General features: G+C 34.3%; 1 long non-coding RNA gene across 2 annotated transcripts in view; it reads right to left on the reverse strand.

Annotated features, from left to right (window-relative positions):
- The window catches only part of LOC129049549 (uncharacterized), a 54392-nt gene extending 37631 nt beyond the window's left edge, over nt 1-16761 (reverse strand). For both annotated transcript variants that reach the window (XR_008512719.2, XR_008512718.2), the window contains exon 1: nt 16497-16761. This is a non-coding gene — a long non-coding RNA (uncharacterized LOC129049549). The remainder of the gene's footprint in view (nt 1-16496) is intronic.
- Between the last annotated feature and the right edge of the window lie 318 nt (nt 16762-17079).

A 17079-nucleotide genomic window follows, 5' to 3' on the forward strand; every position in this document is an offset into this window, starting at 1 on the left:
ATGTCTTTTTAAATTGTAAAATCTGGAGTTTTTTTGTTTGTTTCTGTTTATAAAGAGTTTTTTTATTCCTTTTACATGTGATATAATCATTAATAAATTTTCTACTAATTCCTATTTTCTTAATTTATGCTTTTTATTTGTATTATTATTTCTATTATTTATATTGTATTTTTCTTTATTTTGAATATTCAACTGTTTTGTTCTACTGATTTCACAATTATTCCTCCCTTTTCTTTTTAATGATTTACTTTTTAGTTTAACTTTGTATGTTTCGCAAAGTATGAAATCAATATTTTAATGCTTTCCTGAAAATACAAGAAGGGAGAATATCTCCATCCTAATTTACATGTCTATTGTGAGACTTGCTCATTTTTCACTTCCTGAAAGTAGGGAACATTAAGAAATATATGCCTGTAAAATACCTTTAAAAAAGAATGAAAGTGACTTCAATGTAAAAGACATTCTTCGGGAAAAGCATGTCCTTCCATTTACATGTTAATTTACATATTGTTGTGTCCAGTTTATACATCATTTCTCTTTTTAACCTAATAAACTGATAATATCTTATTTGTTCTCTAGAGGCATACTGTTCAGAATTGCTTAGTTTATTGTTCAGAGTTTTTCTTTTATATCAAAATTATTTCCAGGTTCATTTTGATTTTTCATGCAGCATGTCTTTTAGAAATTTACTTAAAAATTGTCTCTTAATAATCATTTCCTTTTCTCTCATTGCACATAAATATCTTTATTTTACACTCAAGCATGAAATAGATTTTCTAGATAGCTAATTCTGGATTGACTATTTTTTCTTTTTAGTAATATGAGAGTATCATTCTCTTTTTTGACTTCCATTATCAGTTTTGAGAAATTTGGTTATAGACCAAATTGTTATTACTTTGTGGATTTTTTCAATTTTTTATTTCTGTTAAGAACTTTTCTTTGTTGCTAATGCACTAAAGCTTTACTATAATTATCTATTTGCAATTTTCTTTATATTTCACTTTTGATATATTGTGCCTTCTATATTTATTAATTCATTTGATCAATTCTGGAAATTTCTCAGTCATTTTCCAGCAAATACTACATTTTTCATTTTTTATAGTTCTAGGTCTCGAAAGCTCACTAGATCTAAGCTATATATTCTTATTCTAACCTTCACAATTTGAACTTTTATACCATATTTTTCTTAAGATAATTTTCTTAAATATACTTTCCAGTTTACTAATATCCTTTTATCAGTTTTTAGTCTGCTGTTTAGGTGATCAATCTAACAAATTTATTCAAATTTGTTATATTTGAATTATATTATAATTTCAACAAATTTATTCTTCATTTATAAAATTTCTATTTAGAGCTTTTACTACATCAGTTTGGCATCTTTGGTAAATCTCTTTTTCCTTTCACGATTTTTTTCACATTTAATTTCTTTAATATTTCAAACAATTGTTTTTTAGATCTATTTCCAATTTAATATATTTTTATGATTGATTTTGTTATTTCTAACTCATTGTGGCTTATTTCCACTTTTTATAATTTTCTGAGATATATTTTGATAAGAGTTCATCCTTATATATTTAAAAGGTTTCATTGGAAAAACTTTGTTCAGGATGAATTTCCATTTGATTCTGCCCATTACCAAGAGCTGTTGCTGATCTGGGACTATGTTAGATCCATTCTAACATCTAAGATTTAAATTGAGTACTCAGATCCATATCCTTCTACTTTGTAGAAGATTGAATTTTAGAGTTGAGATCCCAATCCTTATATTACCATTTGCCTTTTAGGCCACCCTGCTTTTGCATTTATATACTGTTTATTGTTCTATGTTCTGGTTTCAGGTCATTGTACTTTTCTTTGACTCACTCTCAGAGATTTCCATTAGTTTTGGAGAAACAAAAGATGAAGGATCAAACTGTAGTTTAAAACCTCTACTAGGTTTCCTGTTTAACACATGGCTAAAGCATGGGACCTCGCTAATGTTTTCTTTACAATGAGTCACATCTTTTCAGCTGGTGTGTTTAGACTATTTTCTTATCCTGTGATGTGTGTGTGTGTGTGTGTGTGTGTGTGTGAAACTTTTTTTTTGGAAAAAGCCCTGGACAAGACAGAAAGCTTTGTTTTTGTCTCCCTGTCTTAGTCCCTTTGTGCTGCTATAAAAAATATCTGATACTGAGACTGAGTAGCTAATAAATAATATAAATGTATTGTTTATGGTTCTTGAGGCTGGAAAGTCTAAGATCAAAGTGCTGCCAGATTCAGAGTCTGGTGAGAGCTACATTCTCCTTCCAACAGGACGCTTCATTGCTGCATCCTTCAGAGGGGATGAATGCTGTCTTCACAATGCAGAAGTGATGGAAGGAGTGAACATGGCCTCTCAGGCCCTTTTATAAGGCACTAATCCATGAATGGCAGTGAAGCCCTCATGACCTAATTATGTCTTATAGGCCTCACTTCTTCAAACTCTCTCATTGGCAATTAAGTTTCAACATGAATTTGGAGGGGACACAGTCACACCCTCTGCCATTTATTGATATTTTTTCTTCTATAAAATTTTCTGAAGTTTAAAAGAGCTTCAGGTCCAGGCGCACTAGCTCATACCTGTAATCTCTCCCCACTTTGGGAGGCTGAGACAGGTGGATCATAAGGTCAAGAGTTCGAGATCAGCCTGGACAATATGGTGAAACCCCATCTCTACTAATAATACAACAACAACAAAATTAGCTGGGCATGGTGGTGTGTGCCTGCAGTCCTGGCCACTTGGGAGGCTGAGGCAGGAGAATTGCTTGAACCCGGGAGGCAGAGGTTGAAGTGAGCCGAGATTGCAGATTGCACCTCTGCACTCCAGCATGGCGACAGTGAGACTCCGACTCAAAAAAAAAAAAGGAAGAGCCTTCAGGTCTAATATTCTGCCTTTCACCCAAGACCTCATTTTCTGTTTGTCCCATCTTCACTATAAAATGCCAACCTTTTGGTTTTTGAAATCAACAAACACTTCCAGAAGGGCCATACAGTCAGCCTTATCTAACCCTCTTGTTATTCTTTCTCTCTCTTTCACCCTGAAACTATTAAAAAATTCTTTCAATTTTACTGTGCATTTTTAACTTAATTTTATTCAATTATTAGTATGACTTCTGATAATTTTTTCAACATAGTATATGCACAATATTACTAAAGATAAAAGATTTTATTTCTTCTTTAAATTATTAAAGTTTCATTTTTGTTATCTATTTAATGTAATCTTGGCCTTGAGGCTCTATCTACTGAAAAGCTTCCTTTACATAAGCATGAATGGTAACTGAATTTACTAACAATATGATTGTTAATGGAAGTTCAATTTGTTAGAATGTTTGTTGTAGGCAATTCAGTTAATGACCTGATTATCAATAAACAAACATAGGGATAATTAACTTACTACTTAAGACCTCATTAATTGTTTATTGTGTAATCAAATTTCATATTAATTAAAATAAATATTCTAAGCAGAAACATTTAAAAAGTTAATCCTAACATTTTCTCTACAAATTTATGTGAGAAATAAAATTTGTAATTCATTTCTAACCCAAGGAAAAGTATGTTTCTTTAACAAACATATAAAGGGTGCAGCTGTTGTTCGTTAACAAGCTCTGATACTTTTTTTTTTTTTTGAGACATAGTCTTGCTCTGTCACCCAGGCTGGAGTGCAGTGGCACAATCTTGGCTCACTGCAACCTCTGCCTCCTGGGTTCAAGAGATTCTCTTGCCTCAGCCTCCCGAGTAGCTGGGATTATAGGCACCCGCCACCATGCCCGGCTAATTTTTGTATTTTTTTTAGTAGAGACGGGGTTTCACATGTTGGTCAGGCTGGTCTCCAACTCCTGACCTTAGGTGATCCACCTGCCTCTGCCTCTGCCTCCCAAAGTGCTGGGATTACAGCCGTGAGCCACCGCGCCTGGCCCGATAATTTTTTTTTTTTTTTTTCGCATTATGCTGAAGTGATCATTGTCGGCGGTGTGGGTTCAATATCTTCTTTTTAAAAAAAAACACAATAAAAATAATACAAATAAAAACAATATAATGTAACAATGATTTCTGTAGCGTTTACATTGTATTAGTTATTGTAAGTACTTCGGAGATGATTTAAAGTATACCGGAAGATATGCATAAGTACTATGCAATACTATGCCGTTTTATAAAAAGAGGTTGAACTTTCTACAGATTTTTGTATTTGCAGAGGCCCTGGAACCAATTCCCATGGATATTGAAGTTGGACTTTACGCCTCCAATGTCCAACAGCCTACACAATTTGATCTTTGGGCCTCTGATCTTTAATAGTAATTCTTTCCTAAGTTAATTAGTAAAGTGCTGTAGCTACAAATAACATTTATGCAGATTTTCAAACGTCATTTTTGTTTGTTTGTTTTTGAGACGAAGTCTCGCTCTTGTCCCCCAGGCTGGAGTGCAATGGCGCGATCTCGGCTCACTGCAACCTCTGCCTCCTGGGTTCATGCGATTCTCCTGTCTCAGCCTCGCGAACAGCTGGGATTACAGGCATGTGCCACCACGCTCAGCTAATTTTGTATTTTTAGTAGAGACGAGGTTTCACCATATTGGCCAGGCTCATCTCAAACTCCCAACCTCAGGTGATCCGCCCGCCTCGGCCTCCCAAAGTGCTGGGATTACAGGCGTAAGCCACTGCGCCCGGCCTCAAACATCATTTTTAAGAGTGTCCTTGCCTGGAGTGATCTCTAGGGTCTGGTTAAAACCCCATACTTAACATTTAACACCCCTAGTTATGATAGTGTATGTGAATGAATGGGAAAACCATTAATAAAATATTTCAAACCAAAGATCTAGGTTTCTTTTCTTTCACTATCCCATCACTTGCAGTCCAAAAGTAATCACTGTTGACTCTATGTTTGAATTATATTTACAATCTGTTTGTCTCGCTCCCCCAACCGTGCTCATTTGAATTCAAACTACCATCATTTCTCACTTGGAAAACTGTAATAGTTTCAGACTGCCCTTTCTACATACAGCCTTGCCTTGCTACAATCCATCCTCTTTTTTGTTGTTGTTATTTGTTGGATTTAGCTTTTAATTTCCTGATAGATTAATCTTTACAAAAATCTTGGGCCGGGCGCAGTGGCTCATGCCTGTAATCCTGGCACTTTGAGAGGTCAAGGTGGGCGGATCACCTGAGGTCAGGCGTTCAATACCAGCCTGGCCAACATGGTGAAACCCCGTCTCTACTAAAATACAAAAATCAGCCAGGCACGATGGCAGGTGCCTATAATCCCAGCTACTCGGGAGGCTGCGACGGGAGAATCACTTGAACCCGGGACATGGTGGTTGCAGTGAGCTGAGATCGCGCCACTGCACTCCAGCATGGGCGGCAGAGCCAGATTCCATCTCAAAAAAAAAAAAAAAAAACAGTGCTGGACGTGGTGATGTGCGCCTGTAGTCCCAGGCACTTGGGAAGCTGAGGCAGGAGAATCCTTGAACTTGGGAGGTGGAGGTTGCAGTGAGCCGAGATTGTGCCACTGCACTCCAGCCTGAGCAACAGAGCAAGACTCCATCTAAAAAAACAAAACAAAACAAAACTTAGGTAAAATTAGGCCATTCTGCTTCTTAAAGCTCTCCAATGACTTTTCTTTATTCTTAGAGTACAACTAGGCTCTTTACCATGCACTACAAGCCTCTACATCTGACAGCATCTATATGCTTCTCTGACTTCATTCCAAATAGCATTGCCCCAACTCCTAATACTTAGCCACAGTAAATTTCCATTTATTGCATAGAAAGTAAAATTTGAACTTGACATGAGACATAAACCCATCCTTTGCACTTGAAAACTTTTCTTTCAGATCTTCATTGGGAAACTCCTTGAAATCATTAAAAAATTCCAACATCTAATTCTGAAAGGATATTTCATAACACAATCAAAAATATCCCTCAACCAATCTCTCCCACATGTAATTGTTTATCATGTCACCAATTGAGTTAGTTTTCTTCCTGGAAGTCATCATTATCTGAAATTATCTTGCCTGTGTGTTTGTGTATTAACTGAATATCCCATTTCATTATAAATTCCATGAAAGCAAGAACTTTATCTATATATATTAATCCAGTTAGAGATGAAAAATAAGCATACCAGGTTTAAGGAATCTCGGTACATGATTGATACTAGTTGAAGTGATGAGTTCAAGTATGATACTACATATAGACAGATAGTAAGCTGATTATGAGTTTTCTGAAAAATTAGATAAGATAATTTAGATTAAATTTTATAGACAATAGAAAAGTGGTTTACATTTTGCTTTAAATTCACAATAAAAACCTTTTTTTAATAATTTACACAACTTTACTTTCCATGGCCTGAGAATCTAATTATTGAGTCTTAAACATGACAAGTAAGCCTATTTCAAAAGATATGTAGGATAAGAAGTATTTGCATATCTATAAATGTACTATTTTAATCTCATGTAAATAATGAAAAAATATTTTAAAAAGTAGAAATACTTTCTTCATGCCACTATGAGGTGTCAGTTTAAAAATCGCTTTCACAATTTTTTCTATTGAGAGTTTCTATTGTGTTTTTGCCTCAGAGTGATAAAAGGCAATTTGGCCTTTACTCTAGGGATTTATAATAGATATTTGCAATAAAGCAATTCAACCATAAAATATACCTGCCAAAAAAGATGGGTAAGTGACTGTTGTATAAGCTCTCTGAATTTTTTTGTAAGTTATTGTAACATTTTCAACATTACCAATATAATCACAATTATGCAATTACTTAGCCTCCTTTCTGTGGCTGTTTTTAAGAAAGACAAAATTATTCTGCTTAGCAATCAGAAGGAAGCTATTCCACACATGCTTAGAGTAGACATTTAAAGCAATAATGTTCAAGAAGAAAAAGTGGTAGTAGAATGACTTGGAACAATTTGAATAGAAAACAAAGAATGAACCAATAACTTAACATATTTTCCAACTGAAGATTTTTGTCCTTATACCCAGCTATAGGCAGCAAGATTAATTCTTCCTAAGACGTATTTACCAATGATAGATGACAAATAGACAGATAAATAGATAGATAGGTATTATGGCTAAATGAAACAGTCACATCTACTATTTGTTGAATTAGCACTGTACATTAAAATTTATCATTCAATTTTGAACACAAATCACATAGACACATGAAGGACAAATATTAAAAAATCAATACAGCATGACATTAATGAAGGTGTCAAAGACAAACAAAATGTAAACTTGTGTAACATATATCTTTATCACAAAATAATTGTATTCCAGAACTAAAGGTCACATGGTGATGCTCCAGCTCAACCACCTAACTTTACAGCAAAACTTAACAGAGACACAAAGATACTTACATGTTGAACTTAACAGGCAGGTGGAAGCTAAAATAAAAACCATGCAATTTATAGAAAAGCACTAATAAAATAAGAGATTTTCAATGTAATTGTAAACTATTAACATTTACTCCACAATAAAAGTATAGCTAGTTAAGGTGTCTTGTGTGCTTATTTTTCTTTTTTAGCAATGGAACACACGTTTGTATGTCTCTGTATTTCTGGAAATGTTTTATATAATATTTAAATCTTTACTTACATTAACTACTGGCTTAACTTATGAATATCAAGATAGATTGGTAGAAGACACAGCATTTGGGTAAACCACAAAACCTGGTGGTGGTTTTATGGTGTGCTTTCATTTCTGATTTACTAAATATAAAGAAAATACAAGCATGGATAAGTAGTACTTAAAGTGGCTGTTAACAACACTAATTGTTTGCTCTCAATAAAACTGTATTACTATTGCATTCGTAAGAACCCCCGTGGGAAGACAGAAGTGTGTGTGTGTGTGTGTGTGTGTGTGTGTGTGTGTGTGATTGGTATTTTCAATTATTAGAAATTCTTACAGGTTATTGCTGTAGATTATTAGAGAATAATCACTGAAAATCTAAAGAGAAAGATGTTTGAGGGTAGTACAGAGTTGGGGATTTATATTATCCACTGTCCATCTCTGCCACCCCTGCAAACCAACAGAGTTGTTTGGTGATGTATTGAAAGAGTGGGTGTGGAGTGCAGATGATAGAAATAGAGTAAACTGAACATTTTCTTTAAATTATTCTTTCAATTTTTTTGTTGACTATAATTTATATCTCAGCAAGTGGGATTTTGATAAGCAAGTGGTATTCTGCTTGAAATGATGTAATTAAAATGGTTATTTTAATCCAGAAATAAAATCCAAATACAGCAACAATCTGATGTTTCTTATAATATCCTTTATGAATATTACCGGCAGTCTTTTTAATAAAAAATAATACACTATTTTAAATAATACACACTTCAACAACAACAGAGACCAAAGCTCATAATAATTAAGACTTCATTGTGTAAACAAAACTAAAGGTGAGAAAATTACGTTTATTTACCAAGAAAACAGATAAAAATAAATTATGATAACTAGATAGATACTATAATGTATGCCAAAAATTTCCATAAAAATAGATACTATGAATATCTTCTCTTGTTTTCCTTTATGGTGTGTAGGTGAATAATTGATTCTACTGAATATAGTTTATACATGCTTATTATTGGATTTCTACCCAAAACAACAAAATAAATATGTGACCGAATCTGCTGGGAAATAAGAGCACAAATGTTAAGAGTAGAAATGTTCTTGTACTGGTTCAGAGAACTTAGAAAGCCCACCTTTTTAGAAAGGGATCAATATGAGTATATCTCAGTATGTTTTCAGAAATTTGTATTCATAGGTGAGTCATAAGAAAAACTAATTCTTTTATTGTCAGTAAAAGAAATTATAAATGGAGGAGCTAAACCCTACCTCAGTACTCATTTTGCTAAATAGTACTGTAATATTTACATATGGTCTATTTATATATATAGTACTGTGATGAAGAAACCAGAGGAAGCTGGTGGATAATAAAAATATTTCTTTATATTATCTTTTACACAAATTTTGAGAATGTTTCAGAAATTGGTAAATGGATTGCAAGAAGGGGAGGGAAGAATAAAAAGAAACAGATTCTTTGAAAGAAATAATTTCAAGATCTTGAGAGAGAAGATGAAAAAGAAAGAAAAGAAAGAACATGCTCTTATTGGATAAAAGACCATTTACAGAAAAGATGAAAATGTTTTTCAATCCACAATGGATTCTTGAAGTCAATAACATTTGAGATTTTTTTACAAACTACATTTATTTCTTTTCCAACTTCTTATTTCTGTTTTTTCTCCTTTCCCATACTTCCAAAGTCTCAAAATTTTTCTCATGATGATTTCTCTATCTTGCAGCACATAGGAAAAAGACAAAAGCTGATTTGAAGGACAAATAGTGTTCATGCTATTTAAAATTAGATGAATCCTTATTAATTTCCTCAATTCCATCATGTCTTGAGAAGATACATAATCTCATTAAATCAAGAATTCATTGTTTACATTATAATCTACTATTATTTGATGTACTTAATAGTACATGCCTTATATATTTGATCTATATTAAATCCAAATATATTGTTTAAAGATCCACTGTTACTTATCATTTTGAATAAAAAATATAAGGAAAGTGAGTATAAATACATATTATATGTGTGTATTTATTCCAGAAGGAATGTGAGTATAAAGAGTATGTAAATAAATCCATACATATATACCTGCATATTCCAAAATATACTAACTTCCCTTACTTATTCAGGCAAAATTTTACATGTCAATAGAATCTAAATTATAAGCACACAATGTAATTGATATGTTACTGAAATGCCAGGAGTTTGATCTAAGTCCCGTTGCTCACCACAAAGAAAGCCAGTCACTGAGACAATGAGTATTCCCAAGGAAAAAGGCTGTATTTGGATGCTGCAGCTGAGGAGATGGGAGGTAAATCTTAAATCTTTCTCCCCAACTGATTAAAACTGGGGCCTTTTCTAGTGGGGAAGGAATGTAGCTACCTGAGGGAAAACAGGAATTGGAGAGAAGTAAGGAAGAAGAGTTTGTCAACAGGAAGCAAGCAGTCAGTTAGGAAAACAGGAATTAGGGAGGGTAAGGAAAAAGTAATTTCAGTTCCTGGATACTATCTAGGAGGCTTGAGGGTCAGTTTCCTGAGAAAGGAACTCAGATAAGACAAATGTAAGTTTCAAGCTTTAAGACCAGGAGGGTCGATTTCTATGTTTATCCAAAAAAAAATCTATGATATAATTGGTCTGGTTTCAGATACAGATCAGAGAGTAGACAAAAATACGTTATTATGCATTATGTTGCATTTAGAGATAGTGCCTATGTTAAGGTTTGAAAGTGGATTTGGTCTCTTTTTGCTCAGTGACCATTCAACCAAGAAACATGCTGTCAAGTTTCAAAAATAAGAACTAAAATTGAAAAAGTATTGTAAGAACAGAACAGAGTGGTGCTTAAAAAATGTGAGTTTAAATCTCAGATTATTTTACTGTGGATATTTGTGGAATATTGGAATATTAGCATCTATTTGTCAAGTATCTACTTCAGAGCAGGGCCTTTGATTGAATGATTTAATGATTTGTGATTTAATTGATTTTTATGTGGCACACTCCCTTTATAAAAAGGGAGACTCAAGTTGGGGCTCAAGCGTTTTTCTTTCTTGGATGTAGTTATTTCAATATTTCACTTTTTGAATGGGAAAACTGATTGATCTAAAGGTACCCTAGGTGATATCAGTAACTATCTTGAAGACAAGCATCACTTATATAATGTAAGAAAACTCTGTTCTGTTTTTGTGTTGTAACTGATACACTTTTATGCATTTAATTTCCATCTTGAAGGCCACCCAGGGTCCATGCTTACACCTGAGTATTTTAAAACTGCTATCATGGATTCTGCTGAAGATGATGCTTCTAAGGCTAGTTAAGTTAGAAATAAATCATACACCTTTGTAGTAAAGGTGAAATATGCCAGTAATTCTGTTGGTAGTCATTTTTGTAATTACCTCCAAAGGGAATTATGCAAACCACAAAAGGAAATAAATACGTGCAAACTCAATAATCAGATGTATTGTATTCACAGGCTGTAGTGTGGATTAATCATAGCTATACATTGTTGTATTCCATGAATTATTCTGAACAAATTTCACAATGAGTCAATATTGAGATAGCCCTAGCACATTAAAATGTATGATTCTGAAATAGTATAGTGAGTGGAATTTTATTTTTATTAGTTAATTATTAAAGTTTCCTAGAAAAGTGTGAGAGACAAGAAGAAAAAAATTGGGGAAAAGCAAATGGAAGAAATTAGAAGAAGCCAGATACTCAAACACAAATATTACTATATATGGACTTACTATTATAGGAGGTTAATTATGAATTTCCTTATCAATTAGGAAGAAAAACTTTTATGTTTGTGTATATTCAATAATTCAGCATATACAGAAAATTTAATCAAGAACAAAATTCTTTTAAGAGTATATGATTAAAATAGTCATTCTTATCAATGCTCAAATGTGGAAGGAAAGAAAGGATGTCTCTTATGCTAAACAAATTAACGCCTCTTTTACATAGATAAGACACAGGATTTCCCTGTGAATGAGTCTTTTTATTGTTGTTATTCTAAGGTGACTCTCAAATGAACAATCTTCTAAGTGTCAAAAATTTTCTAAATAACCACTGCAATTTGAAATGGTTAAGTCAGTGTTAGGCCATTTAAAAAGATAAATACAATAATAATAATAATAACAACAACAATAATAAAAGAACCCAGCATTCTTCCAGAGGTAGCACAAGCTTATTAGTGGACGAACCAAAGCAATATTACTTAATGGGCTTATTTTGGGTCAGATAGCAGTCCCTTAGCCAGCAAATGTGTGGCCAGGAGATAAATCTCAAAGCAAATTTCACAGATCCAAAACTGAAGAAATCCCTATTAAATTTTGAAAAGCAAAGCAAAGGAATACAGGCTCATACAACCCATATATATATTCTACTCTATATAAACCTATCCTTATATACAGACAATTGTTCAGATAATAACTAGACAAACAGAAAGACTGGGAACAAATTCATGCTTTGTCAAACTGAAACTGTCCCAGTTGTCCCATAGAATTGATGTTTGTGGTTTCTTTTGAATAAACATCGAAGTTGACCTCCCTAGTCTTAAAACTTGAGAAAGTTACATCTGTCTTATCTGAGTTCTTTCTCGGAAAACAAACCATCAGGCCTCCCAGATAGTGTAAAGGAACTGAAACTTACCAAGTCACCACATCTGGACAATAAGATACCAGATCCCTCATTCATCATGACTGCCTAACCAACCACCTACTTCCTATTGACCAGCTCTCTTCCTTACCCCTCCCTAATTCCTGTTTTCCCACACATGGTTACATTTCTTTCTAGCTATATAAACCTCTAATTTTAGTCTGTTGAGGAGATGGAGTTGAGACTAATTGCCCATCTCCTGGGCTACATCACCTGAATAAAGCCTCCATCCCTGGCAATACTCATTGTCTCAGTGATTGGCTTTCTGTGTGGCAAGCTAACAGGACATAGACTAAAGCCCTAGAATTTCAGTAACAAAATTGTCATTAAAAAAAAAAGCACAAATTTGACAATATAACCAAAAATTCCTTAAAAGATTTTATTCTTATGACAAATAAAATAGCACTAATACTAAAGGACTCAAGAAAGTATTCAGAGTTCAGATTCAGTGCAAGAATTGCCTCACCATTTTAAGCAAGGTGGTCTTGAGCAAGCAGAGACTCAGTGAATCTCATTCTGCAACTGAGTCCTAGTCTGCGTCAGCAAGGATATCAATCAAGTCATAGTGAAATTCTCACTAAAAAACACCAACATGCCAGATCTACCAGGAGCATACTTGTATTCAAACAGAATAGCTTAATGCAGCAAAGAAGAATGCACACTAGAGTAACCATGGTATATTTCAGAAAGGCTGAGTGGGGAGGTATTCTCACAGAGTTTGGACTTGTGGCGAGTGATTCCAATCAAGGATCAGAGAAGCAAAGTCCATTTTATTTTTGTACCCAAAAATAATTTTTTGCAGTTTTTTTATTGCAAAAATCGCAATTACTTTTGCTCCAACCTAATACACTCGATGTTGTTCCAAAAGAAGGGCAGTTCAGGAGTTTCGTATTTCACTAATCTTAGTTCAAGATGTAGAAGGGAAGAAGTAGGGCCGGGGATACTACCTGTAGGACATCAACACTGTTCTCCAAGAATGGTTTCTTTGTTATTTTCAGCTTTAGTGTAGGTTTTGCTATGTTCTATTCGAGACATTATTTTCTGTTGCCCTGTTTATTTCTCTTTGAAAAATGCTGTTAATGCTCTTTAGGAACATCTCATTCTGATTTTCCGGAGGACTGAATTTCAAACTCAGGCCAAACCACTTCTGCAACAAAGGTGGCAATGACTGTGAATTTGAGAAATACAAACCTGACCTGATGGCTCTCTTTCCCTCTAAGCTTTAGAATGTGTTGGGGTATTAAATGCATTTTTTATTTACAATATATTTTATTTATAATGGCTTTATTGTATGTAATCTCATCGTAACTCAAGGAGCATCTGTATATTGAGAAGTTTGATTCTCCTAAATGACAAAGATTAAAGTTATTTATTTGCCACCTATGAGATTTATATGAATTTTGGCAATTCAAAAATGTAGAACTGACTATTCCACTTACCAAATTCCACAGGGGTTCCTGATTTTCTTCCCAACTTGTAAAGATTTTTCTACTACTCTTCAAACCAAGCATTAAAGCCACTATGAGGTAAAAGTAGACCTAGTTTATTTTCTATAATATAGTGAATTAAAAAAAATCATTAAAAGCATTTTAGCAACTACATCTCTATCCTGAGTCTGTAAAATTATTTCCTTCAGAAAACTGACATCTCATCCATGTTTCAGTGATGCTTGAATCCTTGCAGGATGTTGGAGATATTTTTTTTCCATGTCTAAAACACTAGAGTTTTAAGCTTCCTCTGACCTGTTTACAAATAACGAAAACTAGGGCCCTGCAGTCTGCTCTCTTTTTTCTTTATCAACATTTAATGGAAAGGGGGTAGGGAAAGGAGAATGCTTGCTGTTAGCTATTATCTTTACAAATGACTTGTTAGCCTTTTATTTGTCTGCTCATGCTTCAAACACTCAAAGGACATTTTCAGAATCTCAGTAGATGAAGGTTCAATCTTTAAATGACGTGACAGGCTGTATCTTCCTTAAGAGATTTTGACATGATATTAAGCCATAGTTACAAGCCAATACTTGAATGGGAAGCCCTGGGGAAATCTTTTAGAGCGGGAACACAGCGTTTACAGCAGGAGGCAGGTGTCTGCACCAGTGAAGCAAACAACAATATGATATATTTAGTATCGAAAATGGAAGCGAAACTACTGATTCTTTACACTGGGGACAATGGAAGAAGTTGAATGAGGGAAAAGAATCATCTTTTGGGGCCCTAGAAAATGTTAATTTACTGACAGTATGAAATATACTCTCAATATGACAGGTGCACTCAGAACCAGGTGCTGCTCTCAATATTGTCTTTGAATTTATGTGTTTTTTTCCAGTGATAGGATGTGAAGCAGCTGTACTGGCCATGTGAAGAGAAAGCAAAGAGCTTTTAATTAGCAATTAGGGGGCTGTTAATTTCTTTGGGGATCTCTCTCTCTCTCTCTCTTCTCTTTGTACTTTTACTAGATTCTTAGGAGTTTCTATATGTCTCCTAAAACACAAAGAAAATCAAGGGAACAACATGGTAGATTCAGAGCATGGGTTGTGTAAAGTTGATGAGTAAATTTAGAAGCCTAAATAAAATGTTTATGGAAATCAAATTCACATCCAAGTTGTTTACTACCTTGAATATTCTTTTACTGATAACATTGCATCATTAAACTAAGAAATAAAATGTATTCATTGACATTGGGACTTTTTTTCTCATGATGTAATTTTAGCATACATTTCTTTGTGTTTTTCATGTAAATGATCTACACACATCAGTTCTTAATTAGTAGTCATTAATCATTATACCTAGTGATAGTAATATATATAATTATAAATATATTTGTCACTATATATAGTACAGCTATGTACATATAAATATGTGTGTAATCTAATAATACCGTTATTTTATAGACACAGGGAAATAAAATTAATAACTGCCACCTAGAAATTAGGCAGATTTTTCATTATCCTCTAACCACTAATAATAATATATTTATCTTCCCAATTTCCATTTCTAGAATTTTATGATTGTTAAGAACTTGTAAAATATATTCTAATATAGTTAATGCTTTATATTATATTTTTATATTTAAAGCATACAACTCCTCTTTATTTTGATGTCTTTCCCAGATCAGCTTTCTCTTTCTTGCAATACTTAGACAATCCAAACTTATACTACAAAATAGCAATCAACAAAACCAATTTATGTCTCACTGGTAAGTAAATTGTTTTAAATGAGTTTGTGTAATGGTGTGGTCATGTTTTAACAACGTTTAAATTTTCTTTTACCTTTCTTTCAAAGGCTAGCTTGTTAATACTACAGTTACATTACGTGGAAAAGAACAAGTCATGTTAAGCTCTGTTATGTTGGGAAACCTGGCTTGATCTGAATTTTAAAATTGTATACCTTCAAAATAGGCAGACAAGAAGGGACAAATTGCTATTAGAGAAAAAACCAGCCGATGCAAAATTAAAAACAGGAATAGGGAAGGTATATCATGAGGTAGTCAGAAGTCTGGCCTTGCTGAAAAGTATATATGAATGTTAGAAACTACTTTGAAGTGCATTTTAGCTAAAATGACGCTAATGAAAGATCTGGAAAATTTATCTGAGCTTGCACTTGATATGGTAAAAACTAAATAAAATTAAAATGATAAGTTATAAAATTCTTAAAGGAACCATAAAATGAGTAGTAAAATATAGCAAAGGCTTTAAACACTAACAAGTTTTAAGTCTTGGTAAATTCCCTACAGTTATGTTTTATGATTTGAAAATGAGGACACTCATACCTCTTACCACATATATAATGAGCTATATCTGATAAACTAATCAGAAAACAGTATTTTCTCCCACTACTACATTCAACACAGTGTTGTAACAATATCAGTAATCTTTAACAGTCTTTGCACCTTCATGACATCACAATCAATTTATTTATTTATTTTTTTGAGATGGAGTTTCGCTTTTGTTTCCCAGGCTGGAGTGCAATGGCACCATCTCGGCTCACTGTAATCTCTGGCTCCTGGGTTCAAGCGATTCTCCTACCTCAGCCTCCCGAGTAGCTGGATTACAGGCATGTGCCACTACGCTCAGCTAATTTTTTATTTTTAGTAGAGACGGGGTTTCAAACCATGTTGATCAGGCTGGTCTCGAACTCCTGATCTCAGGTGCTCTGCCTGCCTCAGCCTCCCAACGTGCTGGTGTGTCCAGAATTGGTGGGTTCTTGGTTTCACTGACTTCAAGAATGAAGCCACGGACCCTTGCAGTTAGGACTACAGTTCTTACAGATGGTGTGTCCAGAGTTTGTTCCTTCAGATGTTCACATAGGTCTGGAGTTTCTTCCTTCAAGTGGGTTCATGGTCTCACTGGCTTCAGCAGTGAAGCTGCAGACCTTCGAGGTGAGTGTTATACTCATAAAGGCAGCGCAGACCCAAACAGTGAGCAGCCTTAAGACTTATTGTGAAAAGCAAAAAATCAAACCCAGAGCAGCCCAGAAGTGGACCCTAATTGGTTGCCACAGTTGGCTCCAGTGGCTGGCTTTTATTCCCTTATCTGGCCCCAACCACATCCTGCTGATTGGTCCATTTTGCAGAGAGCTGATTGGTCCATTTCAGAGAGACCAGATTGGTCCGTTTTGACAGAGTGCTGATTGGTGCATTTACAAAACTTTAGCTAGACACAGAGTGCTGATTGGTGCGTTTACAATCTTTTAACTAGACACAAAAGTTCTCCAAGTCCCCACCCCACCCCTCCCAGAAGTCCAGCCAGCTTCTTTTCCCATTGGCACTTGCCCCTGGACTTTGCACCTAGCCAGGGCACTCCCACAGCCTGGGGCTTGGCAAACCTGTGCTCACCAGGAACCATCGCT

This window comes from Pongo abelii, chromosome 14, assembly GCF_028885655.2.
Source record: "Pongo abelii isolate AG06213 chromosome 14, NHGRI_mPonAbe1-v2.0_pri, whole genome shotgun sequence".
Taxonomy (NCBI): Eukaryota; Metazoa; Chordata; class Mammalia; order Primates; family Hominidae; genus Pongo; species Pongo abelii.